We start from the raw sequence: 25,433 nt of genomic DNA on the forward strand, positions 1-25,433 counted from the left end.
CCTTCCCTTCCCTTCCCTTCCCTTCCCTTCCCTTCCTTTCCCTTCCCTTCCCTTCCCTTCCCTTCCCTTCCCTTCCCTTCCTTCCCTTCCCTTCCCTTCCCTTCCCTTCCCTTCCCTTCCCTTCCTCCCCTTCCCTTCCCTTCCCTTCCCTTCCTTCCCACCAACTGGAGGGATTGGCAGATGCAGGAGATAGTTCCCAGACAGCTTTCCTAAATCAATGCAATATAAATACTGTGGAGCCTATGAAATCTAGGTAGTAGCTACTTCATTTGACTTGTGTGACAGACGTAATCAGTTTAATTTTATCTGTGAATATAAGATTTCTTAAATTCAAAAGTAGTGAAAATGTTTTTGTAATTAAAATAGCATAAGCCAGCACTTACTGGTTAGCAGACTCCTAGCATTGTTTCTAGGATCTGTAGCACTTGGTACCCGAAAGCGAAACTGTGTAACTGAAAGTGAAATCAACTCCGTTAAGTGTCGGTGTTTTTGTTCCAGCTGTGAGAAACTAAGCTTACAATTTATGTGTTACATAAAGTTTGAAAGTGCTCTCTTTTTTTTTTTTTTTTCTTTTTCCCCTGAGGCAAATAAAGGTAAACTGAGTTTTGAGTCTGTTAAAGGGAAGGTTAATAATGTATTAATATGTCTATGTGTTGAAAAGTTTCCTCTGTCGCTTTAATAACAGTTTGGATAGTGAAACAAGAGTAATGGAAATGTACAAATTGGTTTCTGATGGCAGAGTTATTCTTTCAAAACATAGTTGAAAACCTTTTGGTGAATTTTGATGAGTTACTCAAAAAATTCAACTAGTACAATGACAGCTGGCATAAGCAAAATAAATATATTTTAGTGATTAAGTCCAACATGTTTGTAAAGCTTTTAAAAGAAACTTTTAAATCCTAGTGACCTGAAAACCTATTGCTCATCAGTGTTTGGCTTTTTGGCTTCAAAAACGGGTTGTCATTTTGGAATCCCGTTCATCTCTGCGTGCTCAAATCTTCGTTTGTGTCACAGTGAGCTATGTAAATTACTGATTGCTTTTGATTCTCTTTGCCAGTGGATCTGTGCTGAGGAGCCCATCGGAGCAGAGGGCATCCACTTCCTTTGCAGAAGAAATAGTATTGCCTTATAAATACATAACCACGTATATTCTCATTTTAAAATATGATTTTTACAAGATTTATGAATGCATTACATGTAGGGTGTGTGTTTGATTGCAGGCAAATAAGTTTTTAATGCACTCTTGTTCAAAATCCAATTGATCTGAAAAGCTCTTAGTAACTCTCCTGGATCATGTCTGGTTCTGATTTTTTTCTGTTATTCTTTCTAATTTGTGGATAGGGAGGCATTAATTTAATGGTCTGCCAAAAATTGCAAGTTGGTGTTTAAAACATATTGATGTCTTTGCTAATGTTGCAAGAAGTGATTGTTGCTGGAAGATCTTGGGAGATTCTGTAGAGATTGCATCCTACAAATAGTAGGTTATGCTTCTGGGGTAGCACAGTTGAGTGTATGTTGTTCGTAAGTCCTGTGTTGCTTGTCTTTAGGATGACTTTCCTGTCAGTGTCACAGAGTGCCTTCAAAAGCTGGGATTTTTATGGCAGGCCTTATGCAGGAAAATGAGCATTACCACAAATGTTGAACATCAACATGTTTGTCTGTGTCTTCCCACTCAAGTCAGGTTTTTGCTCAAGTCAAGTTCTGTGTATGCTAAGGCTACAAACTTACCACACGTTTTTCTTTGCTCTGAAATCAAAAGTGCTGGTAGGTGCAACTCTGGGAAGGGGGCACTTCACAATGCAGTCAGTGCAGCTTCATACTGAATGACCCTTCCATCTCCTCAAACTTCCTCTGATGGCTTATTATTTTTAATATACACTGTGTGTTACAAGCCTACTTTCTAAGTGAGTAACGTCTTCTGTGAGCTGCGTCTACTAGAGACAGCATCATAAATGATGCATTTACATTGAAGGCTGACTGGAAAAAGTACATGTGATGCTGTGTTAAAAATTATGGTTGAATGTTGTAGCATAAGGGTGTAGTTAAAACTCTTTGGTTCTGCATTGTTGTACTACTTGGAGACCTTTGCTGGGATCAGATTTCCATTTTGTTTTGTACTTAAAGTTAATATTACTTCTTTCTTCATTTGATTTCATGACTTGAAGAGGCATATCTGTTTGTTCCTGATGTTCTTCTGTATGGCATTTTGATTATGGTGCTGTGCAAATGTACGTGTTTGTGGCTTGGTCACTGTTTCTTCATGCAAATACAGAAGGCTGGGAGTGATTGTAGGTTGATAGTCTGCTGCTGTTGTACAAAAGTTTAATGATGGTCTAAATTTTAATAACCTGGAGATGTGAATGGACATCATGTCTGATGTCTGATGTCCTTATGAGAGGGTTTTTTTCCTGGCTTTGTAGGGTTTGTTAAATGCTATTTTCCCTTGTGTATTTGACACAGTTGTGATTTGCGGACTCCATATCATTGCATTTAAGTCAACTTTCAGTCTTTTTGCCCATCAGAACCTTCATATACGTATCTCTGTGGAGTTACATCAGCCAGTCAAGCTCACAAAAAAGTCAACCTTCAGTTCACAAGTTTCAAGTACTGTGTTTGGAAATCATTGTCTATTTTGCAAAATTTATTTTAAAAATCTTGCTCTTCTAAGTCAACTGAAGTATTTCAAAATATGTTTCTTTCAGTTTTGCTGCTGATCACATGGAAGTGAAATATGAAGGTAAAATGCAGATAGTCATGTATAAAAACATCTCAGTGTTCTGCATGTGAGGGAGAGGGATGTATGTATGTATTTTTAACAGATCTCTTGAAACTGTCACTGCATACATGTGGTGCTTTGCACTTAGCAGCATTAGAGAAGATCAGCGATCTGTCTGTGATTTGTTTTCCTATCAATGAAGAATTTGTAGTGTGTGTGGCTTTTATTTAAGTAGCAGATGGAAAGAAAAAGATCTCCAACTTTCTTGATGCTTGGTTAATATACATCTAAGGAGATAAGTTTCTTATGGAAGAGTGGACTTAATTGACCTTTCTTGTGTTATTTATCATTTTATGTACCTTTATCACAACTTGATTTTTTCCTTCAAAAGCATCCTTTTAGGCCTATACCTGAAACTGTTTTACCAATACTATTGACCTCACTCTTTTCTTAAGATCTTGAGTATTGTAGTTCTTACCAGACTTCACTAAGATGTGAGAATAATGTAATTATTCCTATTCAGGAGTTTGAATATGAGTGAAGAGTTTAAATTTTAGACTTCCGTATATGAAAAGTTTGTCCTTGATCTTTTCCTATATGCACTTCTTTATATGCCTTGCTTTCATTCTCTTTCTCTGGACTACAGCTACTTCTTTGATCTTAACTTTAATCTTCGTATGTTAGAGGAAAATTTTGTTTGCATGAAACAAAACAACTTGAGATCTGTGGAATGAGGCGAAATGATGAGCTCGAGTTGCATTTTTAGCAAGCATGCAGTGGACTGAGAATATAATTTCTAAGTTATGTGTTAGTCATTATAGGTATTACAGAACCTATGAGCTTCCACTATGGCAGTGCCAGGTTCTTTGTGCATTTGAGGAAACAGGCGTACATTGTATCCCACGTGTTGCAATCATGGTATTTCTCCTTATGTTTTAATTGTGCAAACATCTGTGGAGCTGTCTTTGGTTCAACTGTTTCCATAAGGATTCACAAACGGTGTCAAAAACTCAATGACAAAAATGGGAAGTCTACTTGCTTTTGGTGTCTTGATTCATTCTTGTTTCATTCAGACTTCTTTAGCATCATGTGGAAGAGATGTTTCTTAAGTGATTAGGATCTAATACACAGAAAAATTAGTACCAAAGTTGATGCAAGGAAAACCTTCAACTTTTTTGTTTGTTTATTTGTTTGTATGTCTTGCTTATACAGAAAGCAATCTTTGCCTTGCTAACAGGAGCAGCTTACTAACAGGTATTTTTTTTAGCAAGGGAAATGAAAACAAAATGAAGGTAAAGTGACTTGCCCAAAGTTATACAGTGATGCAAAGGGTGGAGCTGAGGTTAGGAGTTGAGGCATCTTATGTCTTAATAGCAGGATGCTAAGTAGTTACAGTTGCATTTGTCTTGAGTTTATATTCTGAGTGCTTTGTAACTCACAGAAGCAGTCTCATAAGGCTGGAGTGTGACTCAGCATTTCCAGATAGTGGTCTGCTCCTGGAACTTAGGATTTGTTGGGAAATTTGAGAGCATTAGAGTTGGAACACATTTTTTTTTTTTCTTGAAAGGAAGTTGTATGTTTTTAAAAAAACAAATTGATTTTACTTTCAGTCTCTTGCCCTATTTGGTACACATCCTTCAATTTCTGGAAGAACCGGTGGAGTGTTTCAGTAATAGTATCATTTACTGTATAGCTGGCACGTACCGTGTGACTTTGTTTTCTGTGTGCCACTCTCTTCATGTCTGTCTGTTCGGTGAACACAACAGCATTCGACTGTGAAAGTAGATTAGCATTGCAAAATCAGACAGAGCTGTATATTGTGCTCACCTTAATTTTAAACATCTAACTTCTTAGTCTTCGATTTTATGAAACTTATGAAACTTCTTTCACGTAGGAGAAAGAGACATACATGGTATTTGCACGGTTTTTATAATGGGAGTATGCAACCTCTGTTACTTGACCTAACAGCTTCTACTGTCTCTGACAGGAATGAGTTCCTGGTTTTGTGGGTCAGCTGCTTGAGAGTGAACAGTTTGGAGAACTGTGGGTGACTTGTGCAAGTGTATAATAGTTGTGTAAACCATGCTTCTGTATGCTCTGGTTTGGTTGGCTTTTGGGAGGCAGAGTTGGCTTTGTGTCTTAATCATGACTCTTCCACAGTAATAACCTGTTCTTGTTTCAGCTGAGCAGACTTGTCACAGTGTCTTGGGGCACTGCTTAGTAGTGGTGGCAGAGAGGAGGAATCAAATGACAGAAGCTGATGAAGATTGAAACTATTGGTTTTTTGGTACTAAACTGTAAATTTGGGCAAAGTTCAGGAATACTTAGTTATCTCTTTCTCATCTAGATCAGTTGAGTCTTCTGGCATGGAACAAGACAGTACACTGGTGTGTTATTTCATTATTCAGAGAATGCTGAAGGACAGCAGCATGAAGAACAGTACATCCAGAGGAAGATACAGGCAATATTGATTACCTCCTTACTTTCCTACCTTGCTCTCCCTCAAAGTGTACCTATACTAAATCTGAAATAAGATAAAGAAGCAAAACTATGAAAAGCACATCTTTTTGTTTTAATATTTCATTTGGAAGGGCTGTGGGACACGAACAGTACTTAAATCTGATGGTGCAATATGTGCTGTTTTTACGGCATAAGTATTAGCAAACTGATCCTGCTATAATATGTACTGCCACTGAAGCACTTTGGGTTAGATTATTGAGAGTAGTTTCTGAGGCAAAGTGTGCAACAAGCAGTTCTCTGAACGCAACTGCAGCTTAAGCAGTTCCCCCTCTCTTCAGATTCTGGCTGCTTGTTCCCACCTGCTTTGTGTTGGCACAGCTGTTTGTAAGACCAACCAGTGAATCAGACTTGGAAACAGAGTTGGCTGAAATACATAATTTTATATATATAACATTTGGGTGTGTGTGGGGGTGGAGAATCAGGTTACTTTTCAGTCAGATCGGTTCCTAGGCCCAGTATACTGTGCTGCTACTGAGACATTTGACAAGATAATGGAACGGGTTGTGTGGGTGGACAGGAGCAGGGTGCCTAAGAGTGGCAGGGGTTGGTTAACTGGCTTTGATAGCTCTGTTACTTAATGGAGAACATCATTCTGAGGAATTTTTGCCACCCCTCCTGTAGTAAATCACTGCTCTGACGGACAGACACGCACACATGCACGCTACCCGCCCTCCCCGCCCCGCTTCTCTTGCACTCTTCCTCTCCAACTTTCTCTTGCTATCTCAAACTGACGTGCTTATTCCCACTCTTATGCTGTCCTTCTTGCGTGTGCTCTAGCATGCATGAAAACTAACAGCCTTTCTTGATAACAAGTTCTTGCTCTAACTCTCCTAACTACGTTGTTATTTCGGCTGTTTTCTGGCAGTCTTTTGCTTCTGTTCTTACTCAGGTTCTTTCTCCCTCTCACTTAGTCCTTTTTCTTTTCTGACTTGTGCTTATGCCCTTATTGTCTTGCATCTTTTTTTAGTGCTCTCAAGGTCTTCTTTTTCTTGCTCACTCAGTGTTCTCTCATCCTTCTTGCTTTCTCTTTTTCTTTTGTTTTCACTTGCTTCTTGTGAGAACAACACTTTGGAAAGGAAGTAACACTTCAATTTTAAAGAAAAACTCCTGAGAAACCGAAAATTTTTAATTTTATTTATTTTCCAAATACTATCACAAAGCAATGCAGCATATTGATTTCTCAATCTCATGCCGAATTTTTTACTTGAATTCTACACTGCCGAATAATAGATATGTGCACACAAAATATGGATTGTTCGTACTTGCACAAATTGAAAGATGAACTGAAGTTTCTGAAGTTGGTGTTCTAGTAAAATTTATATTTTCAACTCTCTGTATAGTGTGTGAGCCTAACTTAGTGATATCAAAGGGAAGTTGAGAAGTAAAAAAGCCTAGGTTTTTGCTTCCACTATACATTGGAGACATGAAAAAATGTTTCTCCTGATGTTATAAAAGGTTCTGATTATATATTCAAACAAACAATTCCTTTGGAAATTCCATGCTTGCTTGTCCTCTTAAATACATGACCCGAGCTGCTGGGGTTATTCTGTTTTTTTTTTTTTTACTCTGTATATTCAGTTTTTTTATATTCTTGTTTGAGTTATTGAAATTTTGTCGCTAACCGTTTACCTGTTAGTTGAGAAAATAGGTAAGAGTATTGATTCCTTGGTATCTGAGCTGTGATTTCATCTGCATCTTAATAATCTGAAGTTAATTCAAGTAGAAATGTGGAGGATCAGATATAGTTCTTTGTAACAGGGGAAAAAAAATTTCTTCCCATCTCCTTTGCGTTTCTTAAGTGGACTGGATCTGAAGTCTGCTGTATACAAGGCGTAGTTTCTGCACACTAACTCTGGTGTACAACATCATAACTTTTGCATTCTTACACGAGGAAGCACTAAAACTCTCTGAGCTTGCAGATGTTTGTTTTGTTAGGGCAACTGCTGTAAGTTAGGGTAGAAAGCAGCCTACTATCAGGATGTACATGCTAATAAGCAAACACTATTCTGGATTACGATAGTTGCCTAGTTTGGTTCCTACTTGGTTAATAAATAAAAGTGTTACTCATAACTGTTATGCCTCTTCAGTGATTTGTCTTTTTTTTTTTAACCCCATCCGTTTTCTGTTCTGCTCTTGGTTTTGTTCCAGTCTACTTTTCAGTAAACTGAGTTCCTTGTGCTTGTTTTATGCATGTTTTTTTTCATGGCAGAAGACTTCTTGCATAAGATAAGCAACGTGACATTGCTCTGTTTCTGGGATTAGATGAGGCCTCAGTCAAACAGTGATTTAGATACCTCAGTGTTGAGTGATCGACATCCCCCTTCCTTCTTCGGCAATCCATTGCACTTTTCATAAAACCTTATTTCTTATTTTCCTGGGAATTACTTTGGGTTTATTATTCTGCATTTCAGAGCCTCCCACTTTGTCTATCTTTGTGCTTCAGTGAACCAAACTCCTCTGGACAAAATGTTTGCAACTTCTGACATTTATGGAGATACTATTAAATAATCAGAAAGATGTAAAATCTTAGTATTTCTTTTAGAGTTAGGTAATTTGATCATTTTATCAATGTTAGTGTTGTGGAGAGCATTGGCTTCATCAATTTCTGCTCAGTATTTGGATGCTGGAACTGCTGGAGTTTCCAAATATCGCCATCAATAATCTCAAAGTTTCAACAACTTCTTGAAATTCAGAAAAACATAATTCAACACATTTCATCTGGAAGGCCTCTATGAGAGTTTTTCTGGACTTTCATATCGATGAGAGGTGGGCTTTTTTTATTTTTTATTTTTTTCTACTTTTGTTTTATGGCTGCTATCAAAGAACATTAAAAAATAAATTCCATACATCATCTTCATGGCGACCTCACCAAAAAAGAGATTCAAAACAACATTATCTCAAGCTGACAGACTAAGCTTGGTCTGTACGTTCAGGTCAATAATTTAACAAGTTATTAAAAAATTACAAGTTTCTGAATTCTTTAAACTCTTATTATACTAGAATTTTATATATTTAATCAAATGATGTGTGTACTTGTTTATGAAACCAAGTTAGTAGGCCTGATTGAAGTTGGTTTTCTTCTGGATCAGTGGGCATTAGAGCAGTAAGGATTGGGAAAGGGAGGAATGTGAGCAGAATGTCGCCCCATAGCCCTCCCATGTGCTTCTTCATCCTTGACTTCAGCTTTCTTTTGCTGTCATCTGAGCAAAAACAAATTCTCACATTTGTTGGGAGTTGAGGGAGGAGAAGAGGAAGAATGAGTGGAAGAATGAGAGAGGGGGAGGAAGGGAGAGAAGTTGCTATCTTATGGTGAGGTCACTGCAACTTTTGCTAGTTTCATAAAACATTCTCCACAATAGAAAATTCTTCTTTTTGATGAGACAAGGCAGGAAATAATAATAGTATTTTAATGCTAATTGGCAATTATTTACATTTGATGAAAGGTGTATCAGAGTTTCTTGATATTTGAAAACTTTTAAATGATTAGGTCTGTTTTGGGGTATTCTGTAGCTTGACTGAAAGGTGAGGGCTTGGTGAGGAATTGCTGGCTGAAATTTGAGGACAGTTTAATTAGATTATGATGAATATGCTCTGAGCTTAATGATGGCTGATATTTGCCCCAACAAGCATTCTGGAGTCTCCAATGAGCTGCCTGCAATCGTATTTTATAGGGACATGGAGCTACCATGAATATTAGGCGAAATGTCTATAATAAATGTAGCCCAGTACAGTTTTTGTTAGTTGATATGTACCCATTGCCTGTACTGGCTTTTCTTTCCATGGACATGCATCCACATGTGCATGTATTACTTGAATGAGGTGTTTAAATTCTTTCTAATGGTCTATCGTATCAGTTAAAATTTGCTGACTGTAACCTATGTAGTGTAGTGTATCCTTTGGATATATCAAACCTATGTGTAATGGAAGGGATGGAGGCTACAACAGAAGAATAAAATGAGACCTCGGAGTTTTAAATCTGAACAATAAGTATTTTGACCTCACCAGTAGATTACGTGACAATTTACTGAAGTTTGTTAATTCATCTCCTTCCTCAATGAGAGTTTTCTAGGTCAGTGATTCCTTAACTGGGGAATAAGGCCATGGTAAAAGAACTGCAGATGGAATTTAACCATACTGAATTGTGTTAAGTTGAAAATAATTGTTAGTATGGTGAGTATTTTTTTAAAATTTTGGAGCTGGCAGTGGTCTGTATTCTAATAAATAGGGCTATAGTTACGGAGTGAATGATGTGAGGTAAATTTGGAATCATTTATTTATTCATCTTTATTTATTCATTACTCTGAAGGAACAAAGAAGGGAAAACCCATTTGTGCATTTTTTTTGTTGCTTTACTTAGCCTTCTTTTTACCACAGTTTTGGAGTGCCTTGTGATGTTTAAGGCATGGGAGATTACTGTAACTCATGTATCACACTCATGAGGTAACTTCCTACTTTCAAAGCTGACTTAGGAGAGGGGGGAAATTCAGCTACATCCTCTGATGGATTTGAAGCTGTCTTTGTGGCAACACCTACATCTTTTGTGCCTGGATGTTAAGGGGAACCAGCAATCAGATGTTAGAATAGGTTATATGATGGAGCTGATTTGACAGGAGTCTAAATTAGATTGAAAGGGACTGTGTCTGCTTTTTCCCTTGGTCCTACATTACTTGCTCTTTGTTGGCACCTTTGCTTTACTTTTTCATGCCGGGCTAGTTTTAGAAGCTAAGTGCAACAGCCTAATGATATAAACAAAGGTAAGAACTTTACTGCTAGTTTAGCTACCTAAGCTGTTTCATCATGAGGTGGAGGAGCGCCAGGAAGATGAGTCTTGCCTGTGATGTAGGCCTTTCTTTTGAGTAGGAGCCGCAAGTTTCATCAGCTGGTGAAACCATGCACTTGTGTGAAGTTAGGCAATGGGGAATAAACTGAACTAACATTTTTTTTTTTGCTGCAGGAAGGCTTGTTCCATCTTTTGTTCAAGCTTTAATTTTTTCTTGCCCATTGCTGAACCAGAGCAGGAAATGAACCTGATGAAGATGTGAAGAGTTTTTGATTGGATTGTTGTGTTATCTTGTTTTATCATAGTGTGAATAAGCAGCGAAGCTTTCACAGGGAATGGGGGATGCAACTATGTGCCTGAGAAAGAGGGAGAGGGGCTGCCCTCCCTGCCGCTGGCAGCCTGTTGGATTGTCTCAGCTGAAAGGCATAATTTCACCTGTAGATCCGAAATTGTGCTCTAAGCACCCAATGCTGTGATTTCCAGGATAGAGCATTAATAGCTCATATACTCTTTGAGAAACTGTCCAACCTATCACTGGAAGATATCCCTTCTGATTTAAGAGCTATTTTGTAAATGGTGTTCTTCTTTAAGATGCCTATGACAGAATTAGTTCCGTCTCATAACTTTGTTCTGGATTAGGCATCTGAGCTATTTTAGAAATCTGTGAGAATTGTTTAAAACTGAGAGTGTTTAAACAGGAGGTGTGCAGAGAATGTTGGGAGTTTCATCATTGAGACCTCAGTTGTAAGAGAACATGCGAAATTCCCTTTAGTGTGTTCTTCTTGCAAAAAGAATACAAATGCATTTTTTTGCTTCGAGTGAGAACATGTGAAACATCATGTGCTTACATGTTCTTGCTGACTGTCTGCAAGACTGTTTAATCTGTGCTGTTTTACAAGAAAGAATCAAAGAATCATGGGACAGGGCAAGAAAAGGAAACATGACTATCCAATCCAGTCACTAGTGTGCTCATCTACCTTAAAAGAAGAGGAAAAAAGAAAAATTATTAATAATAAATAATAATTAATAAGTAGCGCTTATGCCTTCTATAGGAAATGGGTCCTGGATAATGTTTTTATTGTGCAAAGATATTATGTGGATTATGCAAACAGAGGACAACCACCAAGTTAGGAGTGTTGAATAACATGTGAATAAAATGTAGGGAGTGTGGGTAGAAAGTAAGAGTATTTGCAACTTACCCGTCAGTTATTTGCTAAGAGCTTTAATACTAAGTAATTTTTATAGTAAAATTAATTTTCTGAAGGACTTAAATAAATTATATGTTTTTACATTTGTTAATTTATATGGCAAAATTACAAGTACTCTGATATTTTTTGAATTTGTGTATTTGAGTGTATGTGTGAGGTACAGTTTGTAAGAAATAGGTGCTGTGGTGTTTATGCTGAAGGCATCTTCAGTTCTGGAAACAGGATTTCTCTTTAGCTTCTCTAACTTGGTATCTCTAGTATGGTGGGGATAATGTTCCAAAATCCAAAATAGAAGCAATTTTGCTTTAGAATTCTCCTTTACTGTTGCATTGGTCAAACTGAGCCTGAGTTAGAACTTAGGGCACATTGTGGATGTCTTTGTAGGCATTTAGGCTGGAACGCCAAAAGCTGAGTAGTATGGATGCTGCGATTAAATCTTTCTTCTTTTCTTCTCATTTTGCTATCAGATAAGTTTGTGGTTGGCACGCGTGATTAAATTTATTTCTTCAAGTTTATTTATGTACACTATTATGACAGACACGATCTATATATAGAGAAGACAGTAAACATATCACTTGTGTTCTTGAAGTAGAGGTAGGGTCTGTAACTGTTGATATCAACCAGCTGTTAACTATGGTTTTCAAGCTGCTTTGTGGCAATTTGGCAAGTACTACCTGAAATGCTTTACCTAACCTGTTCTTTACTTCTCCTATACTGTATTCACAGTGTATGCAGTGAATGTAGTTATAGACAGATGATGAAGTTAGTGAGCTCTTCACTTTTGCTTTTCCGTGCACAAACTTGATTTGTTTAGATGATGAGCTTTTTAGGCAAGGATGACAGTTCTGTTTTGTATCACACAACACCTACAATGATGATGTTCTCCTTCTGTGACTAGAATATCCCATCTCTTACCCCAGCTCAGTTCTACAGCTTGGCTGCTCACATCTCCTACCAAGCATCTGGACTTGTGGTCCTGACTTATGAGCTGTCAGTTTCAAAGGTTCAGAACATCAGAGGCTTGATGCAAAAATGCAAATAAAGTTTTCCCTGATCAAGTATTAATATGCAGAGTATAAGTGTATTAGCTGTTTGCATATACTGAAGATGTCTGTTAGGTTTTTATTTGCTGTGTAGATTTTTAAGCTGAAAGTTCAGGCTCTGGTGTATGTAGAGTCAGCAGGAAACTTATCAAGAAAGGTGACTATTTTACATCATGCTAAATACATCAGCTTTGGCTTTTGTGGAACTGCAGCTTAAGAATTCTTATTTTAATGAAATAACTCAATTTATTCATTATAATTTTTGAATGCATCTGGTTGTCATAGCGCCTGAGCTTGACCACTGTTAATTTATTTTCAAAGCTATTGAACTTCATTTGAACTGCTATTTGAAAGCATATTGAAAAAGATGACATGACTGGCAGGTGAAGGAGCTTGTTTTCAGATTTCCAAACTAGAGCTGAAGGAGCAGTCATGGTATGTGTAGTTTCAGAAAAAATGGATTCCCCCTCTTTTTAGAATCGTAGAATATCCCAATTTGGAAGGAATCCACAAAGATCATCAAGTCCAGCTCTGGCCTCCACACAGGACCACCTGAAATTCAAATCCTACTTCTGAGAGCAATGTCCAAACTCTACTGGAACTTCAGCACTGGGGGCTGTGCCCACAGCCCTGCAGCCTATTCCACGCCCACCGCCCTGTGGTGCATCCCCTTTCCCTGACCCCCAGCTGCCTCTCCCCTGACACAGCTCCATGCCGTTCCCTCGGGCCCTGTCGCTGTCACACAGAGCAGAGCTCAGCGCTGCCCCTCCGCTCCCTGTGAGGAGCTGCAGCCGCCATCAGGCCTCCCCTCAGCTCCTCTGCTCTGGGCTGAGCACAGCGATGGGGCCTCAGCCGCTCCTCACACACCTTGCTCTCAGAGCCTTCCCCAACTTTGTAGCCCCACCTTGGACGATCTCTAATGGTTTTATGTCCTTTTTATATTTTGGCACCCAAACTGCACGCAGTGCTTGAGGCACAGTGCAGAGCAGAGTGGGACACCTCCTCGTCCTGACCACAGTGCCGTTTCCTTTTGACTGAATTTTTGTTGGCCCTGTTGGCTTCCACACTGTTGGCTCACGTTCAACTTGCCACCAACTGCCCCCCCCAGATTGTTTCTCCAGTCTCTTGTTCCCCAGTCTGTATATAATCCAGGGTTTCCCTATTACAGGCGCTTGCTCTTGTTAAACTTCATCCTGCCGGTTATTGCCCAGCCCTTTGGCCTGTTGAGATCTCTCTGCAGGGCCTTTCTACCTTTGAGGGAGTCAGCAGTTCCTCCCAGTGTAGTGTTGTCCACGAACTTAATGTAAGTTCAAGTTCTGTGACTTAAGTGAATGGAGGGGGGAAAGCAAAATGACTATTTCAGATTTTGTTTCAGTACTATTCTTGGGGTTTGTAGAAAGAACAGCGAGGTGCTGAGACTGAGTTATGCAAAAAGAAATAAGATATCCTTCACCTTTTGAAGAATGTCTTTAAAGTTACTTTTGTGTTCGTGAACCCAAACTGCTTTGGTTTCTATTAACCTGTTAATCAGTCCCTGCCCTCCTTGTGGAGAGGCAGTGTCTACCTTGTTCGTGAAGTACTGAGTTCAACTCTTTTAATATAAATGTGAAGCTTCAGAGCTTGTCCTGCATAGAAATCATCACCCTGATGATAAGACAGGCTGTCTCGTTTATTTCCCCGAGAGAAGATAAAAAGAACTTAAAAAAAGAGAGAAAGTTAAGAGCTGAGGCCACCCTCTCATCTGATGTTGGCCTTCTTAACTAACTGTGCTCTAAATAATGGTTGTTGTAATCGTTCTCACAGTCACTAGTGAATTTGCCATCAGAATGATGGCGTGGACTTAGCCTTGTTGGGAATGCTTAAGATATGTATAACTTGTTGATTGAATTTATTTTTTTTTAAGTGTAGAAATTTGTTTTAGAGTTTTACGTAGAGTTCTGCGGGACTCTCAGAATGGGTAAAATGTATTTTTAACTCAAAAAATCTCTTCCTTTTTCTATTTCTTTTAGCTAAAGTGTCTCAGAAACATGCCTGAGCAAGCATCTATGGGTAAATTCATTTAAATGGATGAAGTTTGACAGATACATTAAGGAAAATTCACATGTTAGAGAACTGAATATTTTCATTTAGTTTCTTGTTATACAAGACAAAAATATACAATCTTCAGTTTTCCAGCCTAAACTGGAACTTGAGAAGGTAAATACTGTATTAAAGTGGGAAGTATATCAGCACTAATTCTTTATTATCACTTTTCTATCAGAAATGTGATACCAAGATGCAGGGACTCTGGAGATAAAGTCTGTTTTAAGATCCAGGCGTATGGCGAACATCTGAAGGAAGAGCACCTAGCTGTATGTATACATATACAGTCTGAATCTCCGAGATAACGAAAGGCAAAATTAGATTGTGGCATTGCAGCTGTCAGTGGGAGCTGCTGTATGGGGATCAGTTGACCAGCAGTTATACCGTGGTGCGTTTATGAAGTTTAAAGAGTATTTAAAAAGCACACAAGCCTGTATATTGCTTGAACAAATCACTTAACCAAAGTCTTAAAAAAGCACTCTCTATTTACAGAGCTACAGTTGGTTTGTTTGTCTGCTTTTATTTCAAACAGTATTGGTGGGCCTATCTCCATGTAGTAAAATATTTTGGAGGCCTTCAAGACAGAAGGTCTTACTGTATCAGATCAGGGCAACCGACATGTAGGTTGTTACAAATAAATGTACTTGAAATGTATAACTTTAGATTGCCTTTGAAATTAAGGTCAAAAACTATGTGCTGCTACAGTCGAAGTGGAGAAATGATCTTATTTCATTTAGACATGCTGTACAGTAAGTACATAAAGTATTTTTTAACAGAGCTTGTTGTGCTCTGAATAAGATTTTACAGTTCTTATTCTACTTTGTCTCTATTTTTAACCATTTCTATTACAGGAATGTTTATTAGAACATGATGATAACCTATGCATTAATTTCCATATCCCATAACATGTATATTGCAGCGTGATAGGGAGTTTTTTATGCTTCAGGGCAGAATTAGAAAGGAAAAAAAAAAAAAAAGGTTAAGACAAGGAACAAATTATGTCAAAACCAAGTAACACGTGAGTTTTGATAAGGATGGCTCACTTTCAAAGCTGGACTACATTGAATGTATTGTAATATTTTTGTTTGTATATTGTGGGTCTGAGTTCATGCAGATTTTGAGAAGTAAAAGCATTTCAGTACATTTACTTGTTTCAGTACATTTACTTGTTGTTCCAGCTCTAGGATTGGTTAAGTTGAAGTTGATGCATCTGAGCGCTCCACTCTGGCCAAGTCAAGTCTCTAAGAAGTAGGTAGCCTGTTTTGTAAAGAGAAGGACGAGAAAAAAGTGGAAGTAAATGATGACTAGACAAGAAGAACAGTACACTGTCTCGAGACATTTATTTTAGACCTAAAGTTCTAAACCGATGAATGAAAATATGTAGTGGCATATGTTTTACTTTTCAGCTTTGAAGTTATTTTCTCAACTACAAGGAGCAGAAAGAGTTTTTGTAAATGAAATGATCAATGTTTTTGAGGACATACATGGAAAAATGTCTGTGAAACATTTCACAACTCTGAGAGCAAACTAAATGGGCTAAATTAGTTTATAGCCCTCATAGATACTCTGCTTTGAATTATGACTTTGGTCACACGCTACTGTTTATTTCATGAGTAACTTGTTAACTAAAATGACTTTATTTCTAAGAGAAATTAATTCACTCCTGCATATAAGATGTCATCTTTTAAGGGAGTTATAGCTGGGAAGTATGTGTTAACATGAAGAAGAAAGTATGTGCTTATAGGAATTCAATGCCATCAAACTACTGTGAATGTTTCATTGACACTGCTGGCAATGGACAGCTTTTGCTGTAGCATCTCTTTGCTTTTGGATGAGGGAGGGGAATGTAAATAGTGGCATGACTTAGCTGTTCTAAAACAGTTAAATTTAACAATATCCATTTTGCTTGACAGTATTAAATAGGTAGAAAAAGCAGCTTCCCACTCTGTGGTTCCGTATATGTTCAGTAAGGTGATAACTATTATAGGTTTGTGATTCTAGAAAAGGAGCAAGGAAATAAGCATATACAAATTTTCTAAATAAATTTAATGTAATTGAACTTTATTTAGTGTGTGCTTTTCTCTTTTTTTCCTCCTCTCCTGCTTTGTGTCACTTTAATGCTCCCTAAAATAGGCTTTATTCCATGGTTTGCACAAACAAACAATTTTTTTTAAAGAAAAACCCTAAGTTATCTGGCTCTATGGGCCAACTGTAAGCTTTGCCCTGTTCAGTTCAAGGAAAAAAGTACTTTTTTTTTTTTTTTTTTTTTTTTAGAAGAGTAAGTTACGCCTTTAATTTCATAAGGAGGTTGGGCTAAAAAACCAAACCATATACATGTTATAAGTCAGCTGTTTTGGAGATCCATATTGCAGTCTGAAGTCTCACCTGATGTGACACCATTCTGTAGGTCATTCTGTAATAACATGAGTGCACTTCAGTGTTTTGTCAGCAGTGCTGGCTTAGGAAACCCCTTTCTGTCCCAGCTGTTTGTACCTGCTGGCAGGTTGCTGCTGCAGTTGTGCTGTGCATCTCCAGTGAATCGGGTTAGAGAACTGGTTAGAGAATTGGGTTAAAAATAATGGTCTTTTTTCCTCCTGCTGCACCTTGTTTTTCACCTGCATCGTTGCTGTTTGCTGAGTTGATTCTGTAATCAAGTAGCACTCTCTCATCCAAGCAGGTAGCAGTGGAAAGGATGCAGACTGCTTAAGCAGTACTGCTATGGAAAAGAGATTCTCGCTGAACTGTAACTGTAGTTCTGCCTTTGCCAGATTCGAATTTGGGTGAGAAACTTTGTGATTTCAGTAAAGCTGTTTGCACATGCTTTCACACTTAAAGGATGGGTTCTTGCATCACGCAGTGTAAATTTAGCATGAGCGAAACTAGTCATTCACAGCGTTTTCTCTTTAGAGGAACTAGTGCTTTTTAGAGCACTGACAATCATAGCTGTACAGTATACAAGAATAAGGATGGTACGTATGTTTTGGTTTGGGTGTAATTGCTTCACAAGTGTCTAATAAAAAATGTTTATCTAGAAACTAATCTAGTTCAGCAGTGTGCATTGAAAACTCTTCGGTAGTAAAAAGGATAACACGAGCTCTTGGCACGAACGCTGTGTTAATGAAGTTTAGTATAAACTAGGTTTGCATTGTTGTGACCTTCTTGTACTGGCGTGAAAGCCAGTCATGTATCATAAAGGTCTCTTCTCGTAACACTGCAGCTGTTGGATTTTTTTTTTTTCTAATTAACACGTTAAAGATATCAGAAGATAGCTTCTTAACTGAGGATCCGTGCTGATGTCTGGAGGACTGGAGATAGCATCCAGTCTGCACTATTTATACTATTCAACAATGCACAACAATTAAATTGCATCACCATACCGTTCCTGTAGTCACTATGATTTCAGAAGATTTCACAGAACCCCATAAGGACTGAGTTGGGCAGGGGCCCCCTCGGTGCATCTAGCCCAACTCCAGCTCCAGCAGGGACACCCAGAGCGAGGTGCCCAGGACCACATTCATTTGGGTTTGGAAGGATCCCAAAGGAGCAGACTCCATGGCTTCGGGGCAACCTGTGCCTGCGCTCTGTCACCTATACATCATAGAAGTGCTGCCTGGCACTCAGACAGAGCCTTCCGTGTTCCAATTTGTGCCATACATCATCTTATGTGTTTGACCAGATGCGTTTGTCTAACTGATGGGATTTTTACTTAGTAACAAAATGCAATGTATGTGCTAGGTGCTGTAAGAACACTGGTTTGGAAGTTCCTCAATTGTATGTCTCTGGGAACCAGTACTAGAAACTGATAATAGCTAACACTCTATGGAATTTATTTTTTATTAGAAATTAGTGTTGATTTTAGTTCACATTTTGTTGTGCAATATTTTAAATGATTTGCCAATTCTGTTCATTTTGTTGAATTTTTTCCTTGGTATGTCTTATATTGAGCAGTAAGAATAAAAGTATATTTGGGCAGTAAGAAACCAGATGAGGTTTAACAAAAGCAAGTGTAGAGTCTTGCATCTAGGGAGGAATAATTGCATGCACCGGTACAGGTTGGGGGATGAGCTACTGGAGAGGAGCTCTGCAGAGAGGGACCTGGGTGTCTTAGTGGACGACAGGTTGGCCATGAGCCAGCAGTGTGCCCTCGTGGCCAAAAAGGCCAATGGCATTCTGGGGTGCATTAAGAAGAGCGTGTCCAGCAGGTCGAGGGAGGTGATCCTCCCCATCTACTCTGCCCTGGTAAGGCCTCATCTGGAGTACTGTGTCCAGTTCTGGGCTCCCCAGTACAAAAAAGACAGGGATCTCTTGGAAAGAGTCCAGCGGAGGGCCACAAAGATGGTGAAGGGCCTGGAGCATCTCCCCTATGAAGAAAGGCTGAGTGAACTGGGTCTGTTTAGCCTTGAGAAAAGAAGACTGAGAGGGGACCTGATCCAGGTCTAAAAGTATCTGAGGTGTGGGGGGCAGAGTGGCGAGGCCAGGCTCTTTTCAGCAGTGTGTGGAGACAGGACAAGGGGAAACGGCCAGAAACTGCAGCATGGGAAGTTCCGCACAAATGTGTGCAAGAACTTCTTTGTGGTGAGGGTGACAGAGCACTGGAACAGGCTGCCCAGGGGGGTTGTGGAGTCTCCTTCTCTGGAGATATTCAAGACCCGCCTGGACGCCTACCTGTGCGACCTGGTATGGGGAACCTGCTTTGGCAGGGAGGTTGGACTCAATGATCTCTGGAGGTCCCTTCCAACCCCTACGATTCTGTGATTCTGTGAGCAGCATCACTTATTGCCCATACCCACTTTAAAGAGTAGGCTGTTGAGATGCAGGTTAACAAAAGCTTAATAAATTGTTATTATATAGCTGTATATGTGTCTTTCTTCATTACATCCTAATATGTTAATCATCTCAATCATTTCAGTAATTATATAGTTCAGGATAACTTCACCAGAAAGTAAATCTTATTTGCTTTTAAAGTAAGTACTTATGTTTCTAGCAACTTGTATTTACTGAAGGCCAGTGACCTGAATTCTGTTCACTTACAGCAGTGAATGTCAGAGATTTCTCTGGTACTTCTTGTGACTTCTAAAGTAATACTCAGTAACCTCTTCAAGGAGGAAAAAGGAGATGTCAGAATGTAGTTGTGTTTAGTTAGCACAGTCTTTCAATTCTTCACTAAAAGTGCCATATAGAATCTTATACTAACACAGTGATAACCAAATAAGGAAAATAAATCTGTGTACAAAGTTTTAATTAGTAACATGTAAAAAGTAAAATTCTACCCAGAAGATTTTTCTTTTAATTCATGCTTTTACGTGTTCTGTTGTTGATGAGTTCTGAAAACTCTCATTTAAATTTGTTGTGAAGGAGTGCTTCGCAGATGCTTAAAATTAGACCCAAATTGTGGTGAGAGTGTGGCCTTTATTTTAAAGGCAGTGGTGTTTGTTGCCTTTAACACTTTGCATATTTGTATTGTGTGGAACAATCTTCTAACTGTAGATGCTTTAATACCAATTTTATAATCTAAATATTCAATGTATTATGACTATTTTAGGTTTATCAAATAATATATATACATTATTTAATACACACATACATACATACATACATATATATACATATATAGGCTCTGCTACCTATAGATCCTGTTGAACTGGATTCTTCTTGTATTCTTATGTTATAAAATTGTCCCCATTTGCAAAAACTCATGATCTAGTTTGATATCCAGGCAAACACACAAAAAAAGAAAAATGGGGAAGGATGATGAAACCTCTTGAGAGATGTTACTGATGTTTTTTGCACTTCATTAGGTTTTTGTATGTAAGATCATTCTGAAACCAACTTTGGTTTACAGTGAGCCTACTGGCAAGTAAGTTGACTATTAAGTGTCTTGAAAGAAGGAGAAAATGCTGTTAAGGAATATGATGGAATAACACACAGTGACCTTAAAAATGCTAACAGGCAATCGCAGCTTATGGAATTAAGAAAAATCAAAGACACAGGCTTTATATTTTCTCCATAGTTCCCATCTTTACAATGGTAGAGTATAATCTGGTATAAGATATACTCAGCATCTTTGACTAATTTAACTAAGCATGTTGTAGTAAAGCTGAACTCTATGCTTAAAATTATTGATGAATGTGGAAGTGCTTTGGAAAGGTAGGTAATCCCATCATCTGTATTTTGAAGGGATCAAAGGAAGAGCATTGTGTTGGTAAGGACAGATGAAGACTAGAAAGCAACAGCAAGTAAAATAGGAAATAAAAGCTTGAAGTACAGTTTTAGCATGGTAGTTTCATACACAATTGATTTCTAAGAACTGCTCTCTTTAAGTGAAATACTTCACTTTTCTTATTTTGCTATACCACTTGAAATAATTTGCTGTTTTCTTTTCATTTCTTCCTTTCTCCATTCTTTAATTCCAGTTTGCGTCTTTTATGTACCAGTAAGTAGGCCAAGCTGGATTCTTGAAGCCCGATAAACGTTATTATTTTCCTTAAGTAATCTAGGAATGGTCTTGCAGATTGTGTGATGAGTGGAATTTGTCCTTGCTTACTCTCATCATTGATTTATGATTACCTGAAACTTTTACAGACTGAGTAAAAGGTCTTTTGGCTTTAAGAACTCAGCAATACAGAGACACAATAGAAGACACTCAGTAACTGAATTTAAATGTGCAGCAATTATGCACTATTAGGTTGTATCTTTTTTATAAAGGATAAAGTAGTGTAAAATGTTACCCTTTGATATTGTGTCTATGATATTGCTATCACACAACCAAATTATTTTTTGTTTTGGCTAATGTTTTAAAATCACTTTTTAGACTGTGGGCCAGTTCCTAGAGTATTGCACTATGATAGACAGCTGCCTTCTGCTCCTCATCATTTTGCACTTCCACAGTAGTCATCCAGCTCTTCAGAATGTGGGAATTGTTTTGTGCTTGTAAGCAGGTTGGGTAAATGCATTGGTTTGTGATGGGTGTGTTCTGCTGGTTAGCTATGAAGAAATGTGGGTGAACATACTCATTCCCTTCTGTGAGCTGTTAATGACTTCATAGTTACTTCAGCAGCTTTTCCTTTATGCCCGTAGCTTTAAATTAATCTTGAAAAAATGATTCGGGTCTCCTTGTGATACCTTTCCAGTTTGGTTTTTTCTTTTTTTTTTTTTTAAGTATCTTTACAAATTCTTTGCAAGGTGGATTCTTTGAGTTAGTATTAAAAGTCAACTAAAAGCGTTCTAGAGTAATAGACTATCAGCAAAAGGCAACTCTTCCCATATGTTTAAAATTGCTTTATTGCTGTGACAAAATGAACTACATATGATTTGAAGTTGTGTAGCTATAACTTGAAATTCTCTGTTCACTGGACAGCATGTTCTTATCAAATGATTTCCTTTTCTTGTAGTTCAGAATAAAAAGTTTGCAGGGCAAGTTTTATGAAGAGTGGCTGAGGTCCTTTGGTTTGTTCAGCCCAGAGAAGAGAAGGCTGAGAGATGACCATTGTAGTCCTCGGCTTCCTCAGAAGAATGGAGACTGAGGCGCTGATCTCTCCCTGGTGACAGTAACAAGACCCCAGGGAAAAGCATGAGGCTGCCTCAGGGCAGGTTCAGATAGGGTATTAGGAAAAGGATCTTAACCAGAGGGTTGTTGAGCACTGACACAGGCTCCCCGGGGATGCCTTCAAGGCACCAAGTTGCTGAGAGTCAAGTGTTTGGACAACACTCGCAGATGTATGGCTTAATTGTCGGTAGTCCTGTGTGGAGCTGGGACTACCTTGTGACCCTTGTGGGTCCTTTCCAGCTTGGGATATTCCATGATTCTGTCACTCCGTGAATCTGTTTGGCCATGGCAACCCTGTTGTATGTTACTAGTGTTGCCATCAGTTTGGTAGTATGCTAGGTTGTAAAGCTCTGGAGATGTGCTACTGGGTTGTTTTTGGAGCTCACCGTCCCATCGTAGAACTGACAGAAGACACTGTATGAATGCTTTACAATCTATTTTGGCTGAAAATCATCTAACTTTGTTCAGACTGTGTTTGTTGATAGTTTGAATTAAATGGACAGTATTGAAACTATCAGTATTTGAAACAATTGCAGAAGGAAGGAATTCCATCAAGAGGGACCTTGATAAACTCAGAAGGTGGGCCTGTGTGAACCTAATGAGGTTCACAAATAAAGTGCAATGTGTTGCATTTGGATGGGACAGCTATGTATACAGACTGGGAGAAGAACTCCTTGAGAGCAGCCCTCCCAAGAAAGACTTAAGGGGGTCCTAATAGATGAAAAACTTAACATGAGCCAGCAATGCGTGCTTCTAGCCTGGAAGGCCAATGGTATCCTGGGCTCCATCAGAAGAAGGATGGCCAGCAGGGACAGGGAAGTGGTTGTCCCCCTCTGCTCTGCTTTCATGAGGCCCCATCTGGATTACCGCATCCAGGTCTGGGGTCCCCAGCACAGGAAAGATGAGGAGCTTTTGAAGAGGATCCAGAGGAGGGCCACAGAAATAACCAGGGGGCTGGAGCACCTCTCTTATGAAAGTAGGATGAGGGGACTGAACTTGCTCATTGTGAAGAAGAGAAAATTGCGGAGATACCTTGTTATTTAAAGGGGGTTTATAAATGTGATGGAAATCAACTTTTACATGGGCAGATAGTGATAGAACAACGGGAAATGGTTTTAAACTAAAGGAGGAAAGATATAGATCAGATGTTGGGGGGAAGTTTTTTCACTGAGAGAGTGGTGAGGTGCTGGAACAGGCAGCCCAGGGGGGTTATGGATGCTCCGACCCTGGAGATGTTTAAGGCCAGGCTGGATGGGGCGCTGGGGAGCCTGATCTAGTACTCTAGTACTTGGTCTAGCAATTGTCATCCCTGCCTGTGGCAGGGGGGCTGGAACTTGATGGCCCTTGGGGCCATTCTATGATTCTATGAACCTGGCCTTATACTGAAATGAATGAACAAGAGGAGGTCCTTGTTGTATTTGAACTACAAGGTGGGAAAGACAAAACAGTGATGTTTTCAGTCTGCAAAATCTGCTGGATAAACATTCTGTAATATTAGTGTCCATAGGTACTGCAGTTTAAAAGCAAAGAGAATCTTGGCTGGAGAGTTTCAAGTATGGGATATGGCTCTGTAACCTTAAAATACCTGTGTAGGCTGCTCATATCTAGCACTCTAGGGCTTCTATTATTTGTTTGTCTAAATCTAGTGAGTATTTAGGATTAAGTGGAGACAAGCTTGTTCTTCTTCCTCTCTGCTTGTTTTTGAATGCAAGTGACTGCCTCTACTGAATTTAGCAGGACAAGGGGAAATGGTTTTAAGTTGAGGAAGGGAAGATTTAGGTCAGATGTCAGGGAGAAGTGCTTTACTATGAGGGTGGTGAAGTGCTGGAACAGGCTGCCCAGAGAGATTATGGATGCCCTGTCCCTGGAGGTGTTCAAGGCCAGGTTGGATAGGGCCCTGGGCAATCTAGTCTAGTATTAAATGGGGAGGTTGGTGGCCCTGCCTGTAGGAGGGGGGCTGGGGCTTCATGATCCTTGAGGTCCCTTCCAACTCAGGCTGTTCTGTGATTCTGTGAATTTAGCTGGACTAAGTTTAGTGCAAGAGACTTCTGTGTCTGTTTGTATGGTATGTTGGTTCAGCATAAGTAGCAGACTAGGTATTATCTATTTATTTATTTATTTTGTCCAAACAGAAGTCACTTAGGCATGTCAGCACCTAGTTTGTAGAATCTTGTGTAGCCATAGGTCATTGGTGTCTAAGGCTTGCCTGGGCCAAGCTGAGTGAAAAGGAATTGTCTTGGGCTGCGCACATGTAGTACACTGCTCCAAAAATAATGCTTCCTCTTTATTTGCATGGAAACAAAAACTGATATGAAGATCACAATAACACTGTTTTATAGAGCAAAATCTCAGCTATGAAACGCTTTTTTTTTCTTCTTTTTTTTTTCTGCAAGTGTTGAAGAATATCAGTGGGTACAGTCTTTTCCACATGGAGGAATTCTGAGATACACCTTTACTTCACATGCACTTCCATATTAGACACCATTGTGTCAGACTTGCCCCTCTGCTGCCATCTGTCACATGGCAACAAAATGTAATAGAATATTTTTGGTTCATGTTCTACTGCCACACGACTGACATCGACCTCTGATGTTGTGGGTCAAAATGATAAAACAGGAGGTATTATTTTTGGAGCCACTCTCATAAAATATGTAATGCAATGAATGTATGTAGAGTAACAAAACTCATTTTAATTTTTTTAATTAAAACATATGAAAAAGAGAGCCACAGTACCATAAAACTAGTGGGATATGTGACCTTGTATTTGTGAAACTAGCACATCAGTCTGGTTCAGTGGCAGTGATTGCAATTCATAGTTAGTTCTCAAGGTGTTCAGTAGAGATTTTTGATGAAATTTTACTCTTCCTGTGCTTCATCCTTGAAGATTGTTGTTCACAAATGTACGTACTGCTAAAAGCAATGACATGAGTAAAGTGTGATGGTGAAGCAAGGGATATTTCTCTCTGGTAGGAGAAGGCTTATAGAAGTCTTGTAAAGAGATATGATCAAGTTTTGAATTGCAGCTCTATATGTTCCATATGAAAATTCACAAGTAATGTATTTACATTGACTGAAAATGCAGTTGCAAATAAAATGTTGATTAGTTTTTGGCAAGTTTGGAACTTATTCTCAAATTTCTTTATCAAAACTGAAAGCATGACTGCATATTTTCACAGGCCAATGTATCAAAATACGTAAACTTACTTGCCATCACTTGAGCTGGCACTGCACTGCGCCTTGAGCCCTAGTTTTGGTCCAGATGGGATTCATAATGCACCAGTGTTTGTTGGTGCTGAGGGAAAAGGCTGGGAATTGCTTCCATGATGGCACAGGGCAGGGAGTGAGAGTGCACTGTGAGCTGGATCTGGCACATGTGGCTCATGGGTTGGATATGCCTGTCTTAGACAGTACTCATTGGCCTTGCCAAGGTCACAGCTACTGTGGTTGGCAGTGACATTTGGTATGTCCGTGGAATTTCACTTTTGTAAGACTAAAGTGTTGATTTATGATGGAGGATGGTAAGTTTTTTGTTTGCCCC

The 25,433-nt window shown here is 38.9% G+C and overlaps 1 protein-coding gene across 2 annotated transcripts in view; it reads left to right on the forward strand.

Moving 5' to 3' along the window:
* The window catches only part of DYRK1A (dual specificity tyrosine phosphorylation regulated kinase 1A), an 84,392-nt gene that overhangs the window by 3,700 nt on the left and 55,259 nt on the right, over window positions 1-25,433 (forward strand). The gene's annotated exons all lie outside the window — the stretch shown is intronic.

This window comes from Meleagris gallopavo, chromosome 1 (genome assembly GCF_905368555.1).
Source record: "Meleagris gallopavo chromosome 1, MGAL_WU_HG_1.1, whole genome shotgun sequence".
Taxonomy (NCBI): Eukaryota; Metazoa; Chordata; class Aves; order Galliformes; family Phasianidae; genus Meleagris; species Meleagris gallopavo.